General features: G+C 37.5%; 1 long non-coding RNA gene across 2 annotated transcripts in view; it reads right to left on the bottom strand.

Annotated features, from left to right (window-relative positions):
- LOC144296088 (uncharacterized) overlaps positions 1-19,353 on the bottom strand; it is a 115,726-nt gene that overhangs the window by 79,196 nt on the left and 17,177 nt on the right. For both annotated transcript variants that reach the window (XR_013363217.1, XR_013363216.1), the window contains exon 3: positions 1,942-2,133. This is a non-coding gene — a long non-coding RNA (uncharacterized LOC144296088). The remainder of the gene's footprint in view (positions 1-1,941; positions 2,134-19,353) is intronic.

Here is a 19,353-nt window from a genome sequence, read left to right as displayed (position 1 = left end):
TTGAAACAAAACAAAACAAAGAAACCAGAAACATAAGACAAGGCAATGATGACGACTCTTGCTACATTTATTCAGCATAATACTAGAAGTCCTAGCTAAGTAAATTAGGCAAAAGAAAGAAATAAAAGGCATCAAAATCAGAAAAGAAAGATGTAAGTTTATCTGTTGGCAAGTGACACAGTCTTATATATAGAAAAACCCAAAGATTCCACACAAAACTGTTAGAATGAACAAACAAATTCAGTAAAATTGCAGAATACAAAATCAAGCATACAAAAAATCAGTTGCATTTCTATATACCAACAATAAACTATCAAAAAATTAAGAAAACAATTCCATTTATTTTAGCATCAAAAATAATAAAATACTTAGGAATAAATTTAACCAAGGAGGTGAAAAACGTGTGCACTGGAAAGTATAAAACACTGCTGAATGTGTTTTTGTATTAGCCTTACCTGAATCCTTTCTATCATAATATTTGGGTATTTTTATTTTTGTATTCATTTATGTTTACTCTTTGAAAGTAGGAACTTGGTCATTAGTTTAATCATATAATGTAACCAATAATAAATGAGAACTACATGACTGAATGAAAGGAAAGATGGTTATAATGATGAGGCAGGTTCAAAATACATGCAGTGAGAGTGCAGAGCAGTAGGGTATGATGAGGTGGTCAAAGTTAAAAGAAAACTGATGGAGGCCATGTATAATCACATAATGGGAATCTTGGATCCAGCCTACTTCCACAAGAAGGTATAAGAAGGCAGGATTAGAAATCCAGGCAGACTAATTATTTGTAGTTCTGGACATTATTAGCTATCACTCCTGGATACCATGGTGGAGGTCCTTATGGATATGTGCCTGTCACCTTGGCTAGTGATAAGTATTACTGACCTACGGTATGGAGCTACCCATCAGAAAAAAAAATTGACATCTGTAAGTTGACCCCAGTAGCCCAATATTTTCAAAGGAAGAAAAGTAGATTAAAATTTTTATTTATTATTTGTCTTCTTATTAGACTGTAAGTGTACCAAGGACATGAACCACGTCTTCTCTCTGTATGTACTTAGTTCTGAGCAAAGAGAAAGCACTTAATATATTATTGTTGAATACATGTACAATTTAATAAAAAGTGAGGCTTGAATCAACCTTTTGAGCCGTGGAGTAAGAATTGAGGAGAAATAGTGAAAATAAATGTGGAAAATTATTTGGGCAGATGAGTAATATCTATGGGTTCTAGGAAACAGAATAACAAAGTCCTAAATTCAATTTGCAATTCCACAACTTAGCTAGGAAACATTGGGCAGATTATTGAACCTCTCTTTTTCTATATGTCAAATGGAGAATAATAATAGAATTTATTTCATAGGGTATTTAGAAAGATAAATTGAGAAAATGCATGGAAAGCAGATAGTACATAGCACGAATTCAATAAATGTTGTGTTATTATTACAATGTTTAATTCCTGGCCTAGAAATTGAATGTTTTTTACTTTAAATGTACAAAACAATGTAAACAATCACTTGAAGAGAGAACATACCTTACGTTGGTACCATGATCAATGATTCGACAGTTGTAGGGGGTGTGGGGAAGCAGGTTTTGATTTACCTGAAATACCGCCAGTTAATGTCTTGCTTGTTGTTGAAAGCAGCTATAAAATACATGTTTTATGGCCCAAATGTAAAAATAAGTCCATTTATGTTTGGAACATTAACTATATCCACATTTGTAGTACCATTTAGGGCCATTCAAAACCATCAGGATTGGTGTCCCAGACTTCAGATAACCTAGACAGATAAAAGCTGGTTTCCATGGGAACTAGTTTTGCTTTCTCTTCCATCTAATTGAAATCCATTTACTGACGTCTGAAAGTTTTCTAAGTACCATCTAATGAGTTCTTCATTTGGTTTACCAAGCTCAGCGCAAGTGCGGGTAACTTACCATTTGCAACATCAGTCAACTTCTGTCAAGTGAGTACACCCTTGAATTTGCTGGGATTAATTCTTTGTTTACTTGGTTCACTTGCAGTTCAGACGTGAAAGGATCAGTTTCCACCAAACACTCTATGCAGCTTGTGTATCTAGGATCTGATATTCTGTTGTCTTTCTGAGGAACCACAGGTTGGTGAACTTTCTGGGGGGAGAAATAGCAAAGAGGAGTTACAAGATGATGACATAGAGCACATTTCTTCACTTGTATCTGAGAGCAACACACACATTTTAGGAACTTTGATTTGGCCATTTAATTGCATTGCATTTGAATGACACTGTTCAATGCATTGTCTTGTTATCCACTCAAGATGTTTTCCCCATGTTTCTGCAGAGCTCTTGCTTTCTTTGTTCTTTCTTCAGAAAAGAATGTAGAAGGACTCTCTTATCTCAATCTGTCTTGTTTTCTAGTGCTGGATAACCATTATCTTCATATTTTCCTATCCTCAGAAAGAGAATCCTTTCTTCAACTTACATTTTCTAGGCCTTGCAGGACTGGGAAGATTCCTGTATGACTTAGGCTGGGCTGTTCAGATAAGGCAGGAAGATCATTGACGCTCAGCCTCACAATTCAGAAAACCAAATACTTCAAATGAGAATATACCTTTTCTTTCTCCAGCCTCTAGCCTCCAGCCTCCAGTACTAGGAATCAGTGCTTATGTTCTTCTATTCAGCAAGTTTCATTTGGAGAGTCTCAGTGACTTCCAGGAGCCAACAAAGCTCTATCTCTTCCTACTCACTGCACTGGTTGCAAGAAGCACCTGGGCCTTTCTGGCAAGCTTTGGGTCTGCTTATGATGTGGGCCTTCCATGTTGCCAGGTTTCTGCCACCTGTTCTGGTTGGAGGAGACAGAAAAGGGCAGGGAGGGCAAGGAAGATCCTGCCAGTTGGCAGGCTGACCTGGCAACCTGATGCCAGGCTGAGCAGTCTTTTAGGCTAGCTTTGCCTTGGAACAGGTTGGTGCAGGAAATGGCCAGATCTTGGCAAAGAGCAAAGGGAGCCCAGATGGAGAAGAAAGCTTGAGAGGTTAATAGACTTGGGACAATCTTCACTGATGGGCACCAGGGGATCCCTTCAACATGTTTACTAGGCACTTTGGGAGAGGCTCCAGGAAGGCTCTAGTAAACTTCCTATATGTAGCAGTACTTATACCAACGTACTGTTATTTTGTTCTGTGACAACCAGGCTTCATAAAGGTAGAACTGAGTCTTTATCCCTTAGTGTGTCCACAAAGTTTAGCCAGGGTCTAGTGGTAAATCAGGACTCACTTAACTTTTGCTGATTTGAATGGAATTGACAGAAATTGGTAGAGTTATGTTTATAGCCAGAGACACCTGGCTGCCCCAGAAAAGCTAACAATTTGGCACTACTTTAAATAATATTATTAAATGTTTTCTCAGCAGTTATTTAGAGAAATTGAATTGCTGAGTGAGCAGAGGGCTTCTAAGGATGAACAACCCCCATTCATTTTCTAACCCCTTTACATAAAAACTGGCAGTTAAACAGATTCAACCACCTTAGAGACATTTGAACAATCCCTTGTTACTTCAGCTTGCCCTTTGAGGGTTCTCAACCTGGAGGTTCCCTTCATAAGAGTTCTGGTAAATATTTTTGGCACTGGATTTCCAGTGTTATTTTAATGTCACTTATTTATTTATTTATCTATCGCTTTTAAAAAAATCAATTAATTAACATATTGCATATTATTAGTTTCAGAGGTAGAGTTCAGTGATTCATCAGTTGCATATAACACCCAGTGCTCATTACATCATGTGCCCTCTTTAATGCCCATTTCTCAGTTACCCCATCCCCCCCACCTCCTTAAGTAACCCTCAGTTTATTTTCTTTTTTTCTCCTTTGTTTCCTATAGTTAAGAGTCTCTTATGGTTTATCTCCGTCTCTGATTCTGTTTTATTTTATTTTTCCTTCTTTTACCCTATGTTCATCTGTTTTGGTTCTTAAATTCCACATATGAATGAAATCATATGATGGTATTTGCCTTTCTCTGACTGACTTATTTCACTTAGCATAATACCCTCTAGTTCCACCCGTGTCATTGCAAATGGTAAGATTTCATTTTTTTTTGATGGCTGAGTAATAGTCCATTATATATATGGTATATATATGATATATTCCATTATATATATGATATATATAATATAATGTGTGTGTATATATATATATATATATATTTTTTTTTTTACATCTTCTTTCCATTCATCTGTCAATGGACATCTGGGCTCTTTCCATAGTTCAGCTATTATGGACATTGCTGCTCTAAACATTGGGATACAGATGCCTGTTTGGATCACTCTGTTTGTATCCTTTGGGTAAATACCTAGTAGTGCAATTGCTGGGTTGTAGGGTAGCTCTATTTTTAACTTTTTGAAGAACCTTCATACTGTTTTCCAGAGTGGCTGTACCAGCTTACATTCCCACCAGCAGTGTAAGAGAGTTCCCCTTTTGTTGCATCCTCACCAACATCTGTTGTTTCCTGATGTGTTAATTTTAACCATTTGACTGTGAGGTGGTATCTCATTGAGGTTTTGTTTTTTTAAGATTTTATTTATTTCATTTTGAGACAGAGAATGAGAAAAAGAGTGCACAAGTGATGGGGTGAGGGGCTGAGGGAGAGGGAGAAGGAGTCTCCCTGCAGAGCAGGGAGCCCAGTGCAGGACTCCATCTCAGGACCCTGGAATCATGATCTGAGCTTAAGGCAAATATGTAACTGACTGAGCCACCCAGGTGCCCCTCATTGTGGTTTTGATTTGTATTTCCCTGATGCTCAGTGATGTTGAACATTTTTTCATGTGTCTGTTGGCCATTTGTATGTTTTCTTTAGAGAAATGCCCTTTAAAATAGTGCTCCAGTCAACTTCCTGGATGCTCTTAGCTTTAATCCAGTGTGCCAATATGTCTTTAGAGATAGGTTAAGTAAACTACTGCTAATTTTGTTTTGTTATATATAAAAAAGAATATTATTATAACTTTATAGGCCTTTTGAAAGAAGAGTAATAAATAACAAATTCTTGTGATAGAATTACTTTCTATGTACATCTACGAAAGAAAATAATTCTATCACAGGACTATAACAAAATGAGTTCTGTTTTTGTGTATTTTGGAGACGTGGGCCATAATCATACATATTTTACATTAATATAATCATAGTGAACATAAAATTTTGCTTTCTTCTTTATTCACTTCACACTATATTCGGTGTTTCTCTATATTATTCTATTCTTTTTCTATTTTTAATAACTTTGTAATATTCCATCAAGTGGATAAACAAACTATTTAAATTATTTACATTATTTTTTGCTATCATAAGCAACCATTCAATGACAGTTTTGTTTATATAGTTTTTTTCTTGCTTAAATTATTTTTTCTAGGATTAATTTTTAGAAGAAGAATCAAAGGCAATGGTGTGCTGGAGCTGGGTCATACCAGTTTGTGACAGCACATTTTGCAAATCTCTGTATTCAGGAACTTCTATTTGCACCACAAAAATTGACAAAGGCTGCAAATTCAGGCTTTTTTTGTTTTGTTTTGTTTTTAGTTTTGTTTTTAGAGAGCTGGCTTGCTAGCAAGAAACTGACCAAGGGGTATAAACTCATTTATAGCTTTTGATATATCGGTTGTCATATTATTATTATTATTATTTTAAAGATTTTATTTACTTATTCAAGAGAGACACAGATAGAGAGGAAGAGACACAGGCAGAGGGAGAAGCAGGCTCCTTGCAAGGAGCCTAACGTGGGACTCAATTTTGGGTCTCCAGGATCAGGCCCTGGACTGAAGGCTGCGCTGAAGCCCTGGGCCACCAGAGCTGCCCTGTCATATTATTTTTAAAAGAATCTTAACCAATATATGCATGACTAGGTTGACAGACATCTTAACTTGAGGTGCAATCATAAAATACTTATATTTCTTCAATAGTTGCTAAGTTGTGTTTTCCCCAAATCCCTTTTCCCTATGGGCAGTGGACTCCCTTAATATATCTGAATCTAATTCTATAATTTTTAGTCATTTAAAACAGTATCATTTTGGGTGTTAAGGCTTAGTTTTGTCTATTTAAATACTTTAAGTTTTGATTCAAAGCCCATTTTATTTTCCTTGAGTGAGTGTGACTCCAGAATTTGGAATGGAAGGGATTATCTGCTACTCTATCTATGGTTGTCTCTGTCTTCCCTCTACTTACTCACTCGAATTGAGTTGGGGAAAAGGAGAACGATACATATTATTGTCCAGCGTGTTGGCTGTTTTCTTCTTTGTTGATCAGATCTGTGGTTCCCCCATCAGTATTCACATAGTCTCTGCCCTTTCTACTGTCCATTGCTGCTTCCTGTGTGTCATTGACTGGCTATAGTAACTTTCTGTGTGGTCAATACCCTATTACTAATTTTTTTTCTCTTAAAATAACTAAAAGCTAGACAAAATATATGTAACAACACATTGGACATCAGACAACACATGAGAGTGATCACTGAGAGATGGATAAAAGCTAGGTAAGCCCTGTGATTGCTCTAGCTTGAGAGATTTGCCAGATGGTAGCTCAGGGAAAGAGAATCCAGGTAGATCTTGAGTTGAGGGGATGAAGCTGGGAGTCTGAGGAGACTGAGAAGAGAGTAGACAGAGTAGAGTGCAGAGAGTAGAAAGCTCAGTGTAAGGACTCCAGAAATATGCAGAGGGTTCCACTGAAGGCTTTACTGAGTACTGATCAGTGTGTATGTGGAAAAGTACTCAAGGCCAAGGAAAGAACCATCCAAAAGGATTAGAGGAATATATACCAGAGAGCAAAGAGCTCTGGGAATTGTTATTCACAGCAGCAGAGTGAAAATTTCATAATTCACGGGGCCTTGGGTAGAGTAGTCAGAAAGTTTTGATTTAGTAGTAGGGCAAAATTAAATCTATACCTAATGCTGCTGTGGTCTCATTTAACAAAATTTAAAGGCAAGACATACAAAGGATCAAATTCTTTCTATTAACTGCATTTCAGTGCAAAGCTCAAGAACTTTAATAGAGATATAAGAAATCCAGTAACAACTTAGTAAATATCATAATGTCTTGTATCCAATAAAAACAAAATTATATACAGAGAAACAGGAAAATAAAATTGATAATGAGAAGAAAGGTTAGTTTAACATTTGAAAAATCAACCAATATAACTACCCATTTTGACTAACTAAAAGAGGAGAAACACATGATCATCTTGATGAACATACAAAAAAAATGTGGAAATCCAGCATTTTAATCTTGATAAAAACTCCCACCAAACTAGGAATAGCAAGGAATTTCCTCAACCTGATAAAAGACATCTATGAAAAAACCTACCCACAGACATTACATATAATGGCAAATAACTGAATGTTTTCCTCCTAAGATCAAAAAAAAAAAAAAAAAAAAAAAAAAAAAAAAAAAAAAAACAAGGAGGTGCACTTTTGCCACTTCTATTCAACATTGTACTTGGAGAATTCAACCAAGGTAATAAAGAAGAAAAAAGAAATAAAATGCACCAAGATCAGAAAGAAAGAAATAAGCCTGTCTTATTTCTTAGAGAACATAATTATCTTTCAAGAAAATTTTATGAAATCGACTAAAATTCTAAGGAAATGAAAGTATATTTAGAAAATTTACAGGATTGGGGCACCTGGTGGCTCAGTAGGTTAAACCTCCAACTTGGTTTCAATTCAGGCTCATGGGGTCGAACCCCAAGTTGGGCTCCCTCTTCAGTGCAGAGTCTGTTTGAAATTCTCTCTCTCTCCCTCTGCACCTACTCCCACTCATGCTCTCAGTCTCTCAAATAAATAAATAAAGTCTAAAAAAATTACAGGATGTAGGACTGATATACAAAATCTAACTTATTTCTATATACTAGTAACAAGGAACCAGAACTTGAAATAATATTTTAAAAATACTACTTTAAAGAAATAAAAAATACTACTTTAAAAAGCATTATAAATATGAAATACTTAAGGATAATTCTGGGAAAATTGACCTGTGCACTAAAAATTACAAAACTGAGCTGAAGGATATTTATGAAGACTAAATAAATTGAAAGATAAGGCCATGCCATTGAATAGGAAGACTCAATACTGTTAAGATGTTAATTTTCCCCAAATTGATCTAATGATTCAACATAATCCCAATTAAATTCCAGAAGACTTTTTTTTGGTAAAAATTGATGTTTATTCTTAAATTCATAGAAAAGTCCAAAGGAACTATGAGGGCTAAAACAAATTTTTATTTTTATTTTTAAAAGAAAAACAAATTTGGAGGACTGTCACGACCTGATTTTAGGAGTTACATAGTAATAGTAATTAAGATAATACGATATATACATAGATAAATATATCAGTGGAACAGAATGAGTTTGAAAATAAACTATGCATAAATGGTTAATTGATTTTCAACAAAGGCAATTTTGTTGGTGGAAAAAAAGATAGTCTTTTAAACAAATTGTGCTGGAATAGGTAGATATGTATAGACAAAGAAAGAAACAAAACCCCAACAACAAAAAACTCATTTCTTGCACCATAAAAAAATCTTTACATGGATCATAGATATAAATATACACTCCCAAACTATATTACTTCTCAAAGAAGACAGAAGAAAATCTTCATGATTTTGAATTAGGGAATGATATCTTAGATACAATACAAAAAATACCCATAAAAGACAAACTTGACAAATAAGAATTGAGAATTTCTGCTCTTTGAAAGATACTGCTGAATTTTTTTGCACATCAGAAGGACTTATATCCAGAATTTATGGAAAATTTATATCCTATAAAGGACTTATATCCAGAATTTATGGAAAATTATCAAAACTCGACAATAAAAATACAAATAACCCAGTTAAAAAATGGTCAGATTAGCACTTCACCAAAGAATATACCGTTGGCAAATGAACACATGGAAATATGCTTAACATTGTTAGACATTAGAGAACTGCAAATAAGAGCATAATGAGATGTCATTGCACATCTGTTAGAATATTATGAATTAAAATGACTGGCCATATTAAGTACTGCCAAAAAGGTGGAGGAATTGGAACTCTCAACTACTGGCGGGAATGTAAAATAGCACAACCACTTTGGAAAACAGTTTGGGTGTTGCTTAAAGAGTTAACTATAGACCTGTGATATGGTCCAACTATTCCACTCCAGATATTTATTCAAGAGAAATGAAAACATGTCTATACAAAAATTTGTACATAAATGTTCATAGCAGCTTTATTTTGTCATAGGCAAAAACTGAAAACAGCCCAACTATCCATCAACAAGTGAATGAATGCAACAAACAATGGCATAGTCACTCAACAGAATACTATTTAACAATGAAAAGGAGCACAGTACTGATACAAGTTACAACTTGGATGAATTACAAAGTGATATGCAGTACAAAAGAAGCCAGAAACACAAAAATATGTGCTATTTGATTTCTTTTACATAAAATTTTAGAAATGAAAAATGACCTACAGTGAAAGAAAGAGGATCAGTGGCTACCTGGGGACAAAAGGAATGGGAAATTGTGTGAGGAAGGGATTACAAAGTGGAAGAAAGAAGCTTTTGGAAGTGATAGATTTATTATCTTGATTGAGGTAATGGTTTCATGGGTGCCTGAGTGATAAGTAAAAACTTACCGAGTTGTACACTTTAAATATGTACAGCTTATTGCACGTTAATTATATTTTGATAAAGTTAAACATGATTAAATATGTGCAGGGGGGCTCATTATGTCATGATATATAATATCCAAAAATAAATATTGGGACTATGCCATCTGAAAGGGGACGTCACAAAATATTGGCCACTAAGTTTCCTACGAACACTCAAAATTATAACAGAGGTGAACACAAAAATTGCACAATACCACACATCAAAAAGATAGAAGGTAAAACACACCAAATTTTTCCATACTTTAGTCAAGAAAGGAGATTCCATGATGTTTTAGGATAAAAGTGAATATGCTGTTGCTCAGTAAAGTAGCTCAGTTATTGCCACAAAATTCACTAGCTAATGTCTTTCTAAAATTGCCTTGGGTCTGGAGGCCTGGTAGTGTTCCATTTTGGATTGAGTATTTCTTGTAAACCTTTGCAAACCTACTCATTCATGTGGACAGCGACTCATTATGGAAGGTGTCGCCATGTGAAAAGTAATACTATCTAACCTCTTATTTGTAGAGAATAGAGTCCCAAATACAACTGAAGGTGTATTTTGATTTAGTTTTCAGGAAATTTGTCTCCTTTTTCTTTTTTTTTTTGGAAAATGAAAACAAACAAAAACAAATCCTTGACCCCTACCCTCTGATCCCTCCCTCCCCACCCCCCAGTTTTCAGGAAATTTGGACAAATTTTGCTGTCCTAAAGAATTCTGAAGAATTGGGATCCCTGGGTGGCACAGCGGTTTAGCGCCTGCCTTTGGCCCAGGGCGCGATCCTGGAGACCCAGGATCGAATCCCACATCAGGCTCCCGGTGCATGGAGCCTGCTTCTCCCTCTGCCTGTGTCTCTGCCTCTCTCTCTCTCTGTGACTATCATAAAAAAAAAAAAAAAAAAAAAAAAAAAAGAATTCTGAGGAATTCATTTTCCAGAAGTACAGTGGCAGGTGTTGGGTGAAATTCACCATTACCTCTGGAGTCAGTGTATCTGGAGCTCATTTTTATTTCTGCATTCCTGTCCAGTAGTTCTGGCAAGCTCTAGAATCAGAAAAGATTCAGTAAGTTCTACACTGATATACTGTTGAGTTCTCAGGAAAAAAAAATCAGGACTAATACTTGGGGTAAGGAAGAGCAGAGAAGGAAGATTAGATTCTCAAGCTCTACAGTTTTGGGTCCTTTATTTAAGTGGCCAAAGTTGAAGAGAACCAGTGGTGGAGATGATCCACAGTGAAGCAGGCCTGACTTCATTGTTCTCCATTTTATGGTATATTTGGGATACTGGAGAGATTCATACTAGAAATATGGATGCCTATAGTCTGCACCAGGACATACTTAGGTGTCTTGGATCTTAGGTGACATCACCCTTATACTTCAAGGAAATGGATTTTTGGAGTCTACATCTGTGAAAGCCTTTCCTAAGAGGTCAGACTTAATATTAACACTAATACTAATCCTAACCCTAATACTAATACTAATACTAATACTAATACTAGTATTAATACTAATAATGACCCTAATCATGACAATAACAATGAAGCAGAGGTGAAAATATCTAAAATTTTATTAGCTATCAGCAGAATTTTTCTTTGGGAGAATGATGCCTTTGAGAGAAAAGGCATAGGATAAAAGCTGAAATTCTGAGAACATGGATAGTAATAGTTACAAGGACAATCAAAGAGAAAAATGGATTTTATTCCTGAAACGTAAGTTGATAGTAAGCTGTAATGTACATGCAATCAAGTGGCCCACGAAAGGTCTAAGAACATTTTAGAATGAAAGAGCCTAGAATTCAGTTTTAAGTTCTTTGCTTTGCTCCCATTAAATCCCTCTTCTGCTACACCTTCAGTAACCACTAAATACACAAATTGTTGTGTCTAAGTGTTATTCAGTCATTTACTTACTTACGATAAAAATCAAGGTAGGGGTTGGATTTCCCATCTGGGTCAATGTGGAGGATTACAAAAAGAACATGTGTGAAATGGATGATCCATAAACTGAGTGATCAAGAGCACAGAGCTGAGATGGTCAGAGAAATTTCCCTTACAGATTTTACAGGCATTTTGGATTTTAGATGTCCATAAAGAATGGAATTTGGGTTTTCCGTAAGAAGATTTCAACGGGCAGAAGATTTCAATGTCCAGGAGACATCAGGTTAATAGTAATAATAATCATCATCACAACTATCATTTATTGTTTGTGTACTAATAACATCAGGTATTTTGCGGGTATTTTGCTCACCTCATTTTGTTTTATATGCCTACTTGCTCACACATGCTTTCTCAGTGACCTCCTACTGGATAGCAAATTCACTGAAGGAAGACACCATGCCTACTTCATTGCCCCTTGTTAAAGGGCACTTATCATGGTGCCAGCATGTAGTGATCACTTAATAGGTATTACTTATTAACACAGCAGGTAGTTAATAAGTGACATTAAGTGAACGAGTTAATTTGATGAATGAGTGAATTTTGTAGATGAAGAAATGGGTTCAGAGAAGTTCACTGACTTCCTAAGGCCATGTGACTAATAACTGGCAGGGTCAAGATGCTTCTCTCTGTGTCTTTCTGCTCCAGTCACTGTGGTAACTTCTCAAGAAAGGTTTCCATAAGCTTAGGAGAAGCTTATGTTTCTGTGCCAGATGTTGCTTCCTTTCTCATAAAATTTGGGACGGGAATAAAGAGGCACCCTGAAATAGCCTGAAACCAGAGGCTGAGATATAGTTGAGCTATTCTGGTGTCCTGCCCACAGTCTATGACTTATGAGAGCACCTGCTGATCCCATGTCTAATGCCTATACCATTACACTGTATGCAGCCTTGGAGTTCAGACCAAGACCTCACCTTTCGGGGCTGATAAAGACATGGGTAGACCTGTAGGCTCTGTTTCTATCACAATGGCCTCGGCTTCCTTGTATAGATTCTGGAGAGGAGGAGAGTGCTGAGACCAATGGTTTGGTCGTGGGGGTTTGTGAGTGTACATGGATCTGTGTGCCATAACCAGAGTAATGCCCACATTTGCCCCACACCCAGCAGTTAGTGTGGTCTGAAGCCTCGGTGGCTTCTACAGGCTGTGACGTCCTTTATCAAATCAAGCCCCTGCTGCAGACAGTGAGCCACTTAGGAATCCTGAGTTTTGTCCAAAGAGGAATCTCTACTCTCCTAACCTGCCTCAAGAAATGCCTGTTTCCTGATGGAGGAAAACCTCAAACTCTGCGGGCATCCTAGGATTCTGACCTGTGTGGATATAGATTTCTGAGGCAGAGTTAAATTTTTACGTAGGTGATCTTTTATTTTAAAAAAAAATATTTATTTATTTATTTATTTATTTATTTATTTATTTATTTATTTACTTATTTGAGAGAGAGAGAGAGAGAGAGAGAGAAATGAGCAGTAGAGAGGGACAGAGGGAGAGGGATAGAAACAGACTCCCTTGCTGAGCAGGGAGCCCAATGTGGGGCTCAATACCAGGACCCAGAGATCATGACCTGAGCTGAAGGCAAATGCTTAACCAACTGAGTCACCCAGGTGCCCCTTATGTGGATGATCTTGAATACCTTTTCTTGCAATCTTCAGAGAAAAGCCCTGGGAGTTGGGAGTGCATAGCACCCCAGAACACAGGTGAAAGAGCACAGACATTAGAATCAGAAAATGCTAGGGTCAAATCCTGGAATTGTTCCTTACTACCTGAGGGCTTCAACCAGTCAGTTATAATTTCTTTGCCTATCAAACACAGAGAATAATGACCACCTCTAAGGGAGATCACAAAGGCTAGCATGCTATGTATTATGATTTTTAATTGTTATATATTATTTTAATACTATATATGTAATATATTCTCTGGAAATTGTCTTTTATCATAGTTGGCATATAGTAAGAGCTCAAGAATTGGGAGCTACTCTCAGTTATCAGATCTGTTATGTGCAAAAAGACGTTCATCACAGCATTGATTGTAAACATGGCATCAACGTGTGCCAATAAAGACATGATTAATTTGGGCGCCTGGGTGGTTTAGTTGGTTGAGCGTCTGACTCTTGATTTCCACTCAGATCCCGATCTGGGTGGGGTTGTGGTGAGGTTGAGCCCTGCATGGGGCTCCTTGCTCAGCGGGGTGTCTGCCTGAGATTCTCTTTCCCTCTGCTCTTCCCACTATATCCACTCCCTCTCTCTCTCTCTCAAATAAATACATAAATCTTAAAAAAAGACATGATTAACTGAATTATAATGTACTCCTATGATAAAATATTATGTAGCCATTGCAAATCATGATATTTAAAGAAATGGGAAAATGTTCACAAATGTGTAAAAAAGAGACTCAAATCTTATACATGATTCAAATTATCTGTATGTATATGTATAGCCTAATTTATACAAAATTAACAAAATGATGCTATACACATATATTGAACAGAATTCTACTCACTTCCCTAAAAAGGATTTGGAAAACTATACTCCCAAAAGCTATAGTTTATCTAAGTGGTGAGAATATGGGCGGTTTTCATTTTCTTCTTTATTCTTCTTGTATTTTCCAGATTTCCCACAATGAACATTTTCCACCATTATAATACACAGAAAAGCAAACATTATTACGTTTAAAAAATGGTATGAAAAGCTGCACCTCGTTTTTTTTTTGTGTGTGTTTTGTTTTGTTTTATTTTATTTTAACAAAGCAACAGCTGCTGAGAACCATTAACTTTCTCCTCCATCTATCCAAATGCCCTGACCTGGGCCTGACATGAGTGGAACAGCAGTGACCCTCAGTCTGCCGGGCTAGCATCACAGAAGGGCGCCCCAAGGCAGGGGCAATGCCCAGCCTTGCTGGTTGTCCTCCCTCCTCCTCTCTGTTGGCGTTTCCTCTGGTATTTATTCACTCACATAGCCTATAGAGTTAAAAGAGGTTTGTTTCTTTTCAGGCTGTTGAGTGCAGCCAGGGTAATTTAGTAGAAAAATGTCATGCTAATGCAATTCAAAGTTCAAATGATCTTTCATTTCGAGGGAAAGAAGAATGTGTGTGCAGTTGGAATGTTAAAACTCACTACTTGCCCTGCAATTCAAATAGAAATATGAGCTGCAGGGGCTACATAAGTCACATGAAGTACTGTGAGTGAAATGCGCAAAATGAATAAAAATGATCCGGAAGCCGTTTATTAGCATTGCTGGGGGCCAGCACCAAACAAGAATCGTGGCCATCAGAAGCTGCGTGGGGAAGAAGGAGTGTTTGCATGAAATTACAATAATCCTGAAATAATAAGGAAGGAAGTGATCAGTGAGGTCCTTCTTGTGAATGTCGCCCTCAGCCCCCCAGAGAGTTGTGCCCTTTCCAGCCCACATTCCCTTTCCTCTACCTCTTACACTTCTACTCAGCTGGCTGCGTTTGGCAGATGGTGGGGGGCTGGGGGGAGGCAGGTGGAGCCCAGGGGAGTGGGTGTGGTTGCCCACAGTGCTGCCGGCTCTGGGGCCTGGGAGGTTGGGGATAGTGTGGAGAAGTAGTGGTCCTGGGGCTGTGGTTGGCCTCCTCAGTAGCACACCAGGTGTGTGGAGGGCAGTTCTGTCCTTACTCCACTTCGGATTTCCACTTCCCTTCTGTCACAGAGATGTGCTCAGAGGGAAGAATGTCAGTTATTTACGTCTTAATATAAATTTGCCACCTTACTTCAGCTCGTAAGAGATTAACGTTTTCAGACATAGCTGTTATGATCCATTGACGTTTTTTATTTTTTCCCTCAACGCGTGAAAAGGATGTGAGACAGCAGTGTGCAGATAGTTTTCCCAAATTTCTTTCTTTAGTTTTAAAAATAATATTAACTCTATCTCTGAGACCTCTCTGGTCACCACAAACAGAACCTTTGCCGTCATCATTATATCCCCCATCTTTGTTATGGACAGAATTGTTTCTCTCAAAATCCATATGTTGAAACTCTAACCCTTAGTGTTGCTATATTTGGAGGTGGGGCATGTAAGGAAGTAATTAAGGCTAAATGAGGTCTTAAGGGTAGAGACTTGATCCAATAGGATTAGTGTCATTACAAGAAGAGATACCAGACAGCTCTCAATCATACACACTCTCTCTCTCCCCCTCCCCAACCACTCCTCTCCCTCTCTCTTTCCATCTCTTTCCACCCCAAGAAGAGGTCATGTGAGCACACAGTGAACTGACAGCCACCTATAAGTCAAAAAAAAGAGGCTTCAGAATGAAACCTACTTTGCTAGTACCTTGATCTTTTTGACTTTCAGCCTCCAAAAAAGTGAGAAATAAATTTCTGTTGTTTAAGTCTCTCAATCTGTGGCAGCCCGAACAGGCTAATCTTTTATAAACAAACAAATCCCAAGGGAACACTAGGGATATAATTGATCTTCACATATGCAAAATCAATAACATAACAACTCTAAGAAACTGAAGAAATAAAACAACAAAAATAAAACTAGAATTCAAGGCATGTATGTGTATGTGGTGTGTATACAGGCAAGAGTACAGGTGTTCGTTCTTTGGAGAGTGTTAATTTTCCATTATGTTTCATCTAAGTGGTTGAAATGTTTTCCCGTATATGTTTTAATGTAGAGTAGAAGAGTGTGATGCATAGATTTTTGGTAGTTATGGGAGAGGAGGTTCTGGAGATGAGAAGAAAGGAAAATGAATTATTTTTATTTTCTTTTTACATCTGGGCCCAATAGCAGAAAAAAAAAGGAATTACATTTATCTTTATGCTCATATCCCAATATATCTGTTATATATCATTTCCCAAACTGACTTCCATAGAGTACAAGTTCTGCAAAGGGGTGTTAATGGAAGGTGTTTTTTGTTTTTTTTTGTTTTTTTGTTTTTTTTCTTTGGTTAAGTGAGTTTATGAAGTGTTTTGCATAATTTTTCAAAGACTGTGTACTGTGGCTCTCCAAGAGGAAGACATGGCCTGCAGCAGGTCCCAGCATATTTGACCAGGGCTCCCTTTACATCATTATTTTTAAAATATTTTATTTATTTATTTGAGAGAGAGAGAAGTGGGGGAGAGAGAGAGAACAAGTAGGGGGAGGAGCAAAGGGACCAGAGACTCTGCACTGAGTCAGGAGACCGATTTGGGGCTCAATCCCAGGACCCTGACCCTGAGATCATGACGTAAGCCAAAGTCAGACCTTCAACCAACTGAGCCATCCAGGTGCCCCTCATCATTCATTTTGGAGAATGTGCTCAAAGCCATAGTACTGCAATGGAAGACCACAGATGAGAAGTCACACAGTCCAATTCTAGACCTGCTTTTCCCTCATTTGATGTTTATCCCAAGCTAGTTGCCTCTGGGTGCCCCAGTTGTTTTGCTATAGAATGAATGGCAGGTTGTATGATCTTGACTCTTCCCTCTTCTCTAGCATTTTGTGATTCTACTTCCATGACTTCCTGGCTCCACTGACCCACTTGTACTTTGGGCAAGAAATCCATTTCCCTATCTATTCATAAGTATAGAAGTGGTCAACCTACAGAGATCTCTTGTCAAGAGCAAATGAGTTAATGCAGGTGAAAGTGCTTAGAAAAAATAAAGTGCTAAATAATTTTTAATGTCTTTGGGAAAAGGGTTATGACTTTTCTGTCATTTTAAGTGCTGTACAAGCTAGGTGAAAGAAAGTATGAGGAATGATGTATCACTCAAAGCTCAAGCTCTAAAGTTGAGCTGCTGGGATCTAAATTTTAATTCTGCCCTTTCTATAGGAATGATCTTGGGCAGGTTACTAATGGTCCCTTCCTCAGTTTCCTCAGTATTAAAATGGAAATACTTTCTGCTGTAATTCAGTGAGAATTAAATGAGACAATATGAGTTAACTGATAAAAACAGTGCTTGGTATTTAATACACTCCAGTAAATATTAAGTTGTCATCTTGTTTTTGTCCTTCTCCATCATCATCATCATTATCAAAGCAGCAGCAGCAGCAGCAGCAGCAAATAAAGGAATATCCACAGAAACAGCAGCAACAGCAATGAAATAAAGAAGAAAGATGGAGTGGTGGAGGTGGTTAGTACATTCTTAGTTTAAAAACTCTTAAATCTTCAAATGAATCGATGTTCCCCTTAACTATCTGTTGGCTTCTGCAAGGGTTGGTCTTGCTATTAACAAATGTTCATTGAGCCCTCCATTGCACAAGGAACAGTGCTCACTAAAAAGGCAGGTTTCCCCCCCTCAAAAAATTATGATTTAGAGAGAAATAAAAAGTGTAAGCTCTCCAAACAATGAGAGGAAAATAAATACCGGATAGCATTCTGTGTTTCTTTGTTAAGTCTGTGAATGTTCATGGGGAGAGTAACAGTCGAAGGATTCATAGAAGAGGTGTGGCTTGACCATGTTCTCTAGTGAGATACATTTGGAAAGCAGAGAGGAGAGGAGAACTTTATGAGGAAAGAAATAAAAGTAAGCATGATGTATTGGAGGTGGAAGAGGACACCAAAGAGTGTGGACTCAGCGAGTGTTAAGACATGTATTGGAAGGTAGGTCCTTGAACATTAGGCAGAGGAATTCAGACTTCATACAAGAGAAAATCAGTAGAAGACAAATTGCTTTTCTTTTTAAACTGTCTGCTTTCTCCTTATGAAAGTAGAAAGGTCATGCAGTGAAAGTGAGTCATCATTCTTTCCCACTCACTTAGCATTCAGCATAAATCAGTGTTTGCCTTGGGTGAATGGGCAGGTAGTTATTTGCAAGGCTGAATCAAATCATGCCGCTGGTATGGGTGCTGCCTGTGGTCCTTCTCTCCCTATGCTGGCCAGGGTTCCCATTCAGTGGGAAGGCACTAGTACTGGCAGATTGAAGGGTATGGTGTTCTTGAAGAAGGTGGAGAATGGGAGTTCTTGCATGGTAGGAGAATCTCATTGAAGAGCTTGTTTTTGAAATCTTGGAGGTGGGAAAGTCTTCTTGGGCTGGGGTGGGTGTGTCTGGAATTTTAACTTCTACTAGATAGATGATTATATCTTAAAGCAGAGAGAAGTGCTTTCATGTGGATTAATAAAACAAGGACAAATTGTCTTTACCGTACAGCCCTCCTAGAAATTTGGACTTTCAATTTGGGGCACTTAAAAGCCCATTAAACAAAGTCATTGTGCCACTATTGATTGCATCAGCCCTACACCTTCCACTGTCAGCAGTGCCAGGCTCCATCCTTTCTGAACCTGGCCACCAGCATGAGTAGTCAGCTATTTAAGCAGAAATGATCTTTTGTGAAAATCTATATATTATTTAATGCCTTTGCCCTTTGCCTCAGCTCTCTCTCTCCCCACAAGTTTCTCAGCCAGGATTTCAATCTGCTTTGGATGCTTTGCAAGGAGAAATGTACAGCAAACTCCTGTGGGAATTGTGACTCTCTGTCCCTGAGGTCTGGAGTCTCATAATTTATAGTTCTTTCGTGCTGGGCCTCTGCAGTTTTTTAATGGGGTCTTGCAGTAAAGTTTGGGTAGGGAGAAATCATTTCACTTAAAAATGGTTCTGCTTTGACAATCTCTGTGTTACTGGGAGTTTTTCTTCTCCTTTGTCTTTAAAGCTAGAGCCATTTCCTAGAATAAATGTTGCCTGAACACTGGAGAAGAAAAAAAGGGGGAAAATTAAGTTTCTGAAAGATTCGGATACCGGCAATGCATCCAAATGGCTTTGGCAGTTCATTGATCAATTAACGAATATTTAATAATTGCCTACCACATGTAAAGCATAATGTTAGTGACTATGGAGAATATAAAATTTGAATA

This window comes from Canis aureus, chromosome 24 (assembly GCF_053574225.1).
Source record: "Canis aureus isolate CA01 chromosome 24, VMU_Caureus_v.1.0, whole genome shotgun sequence".
Taxonomy (NCBI): Eukaryota; Metazoa; Chordata; class Mammalia; order Carnivora; family Canidae; genus Canis; species Canis aureus.
This window is presented reverse-complemented; position numbering and strand designations above follow the sequence as displayed.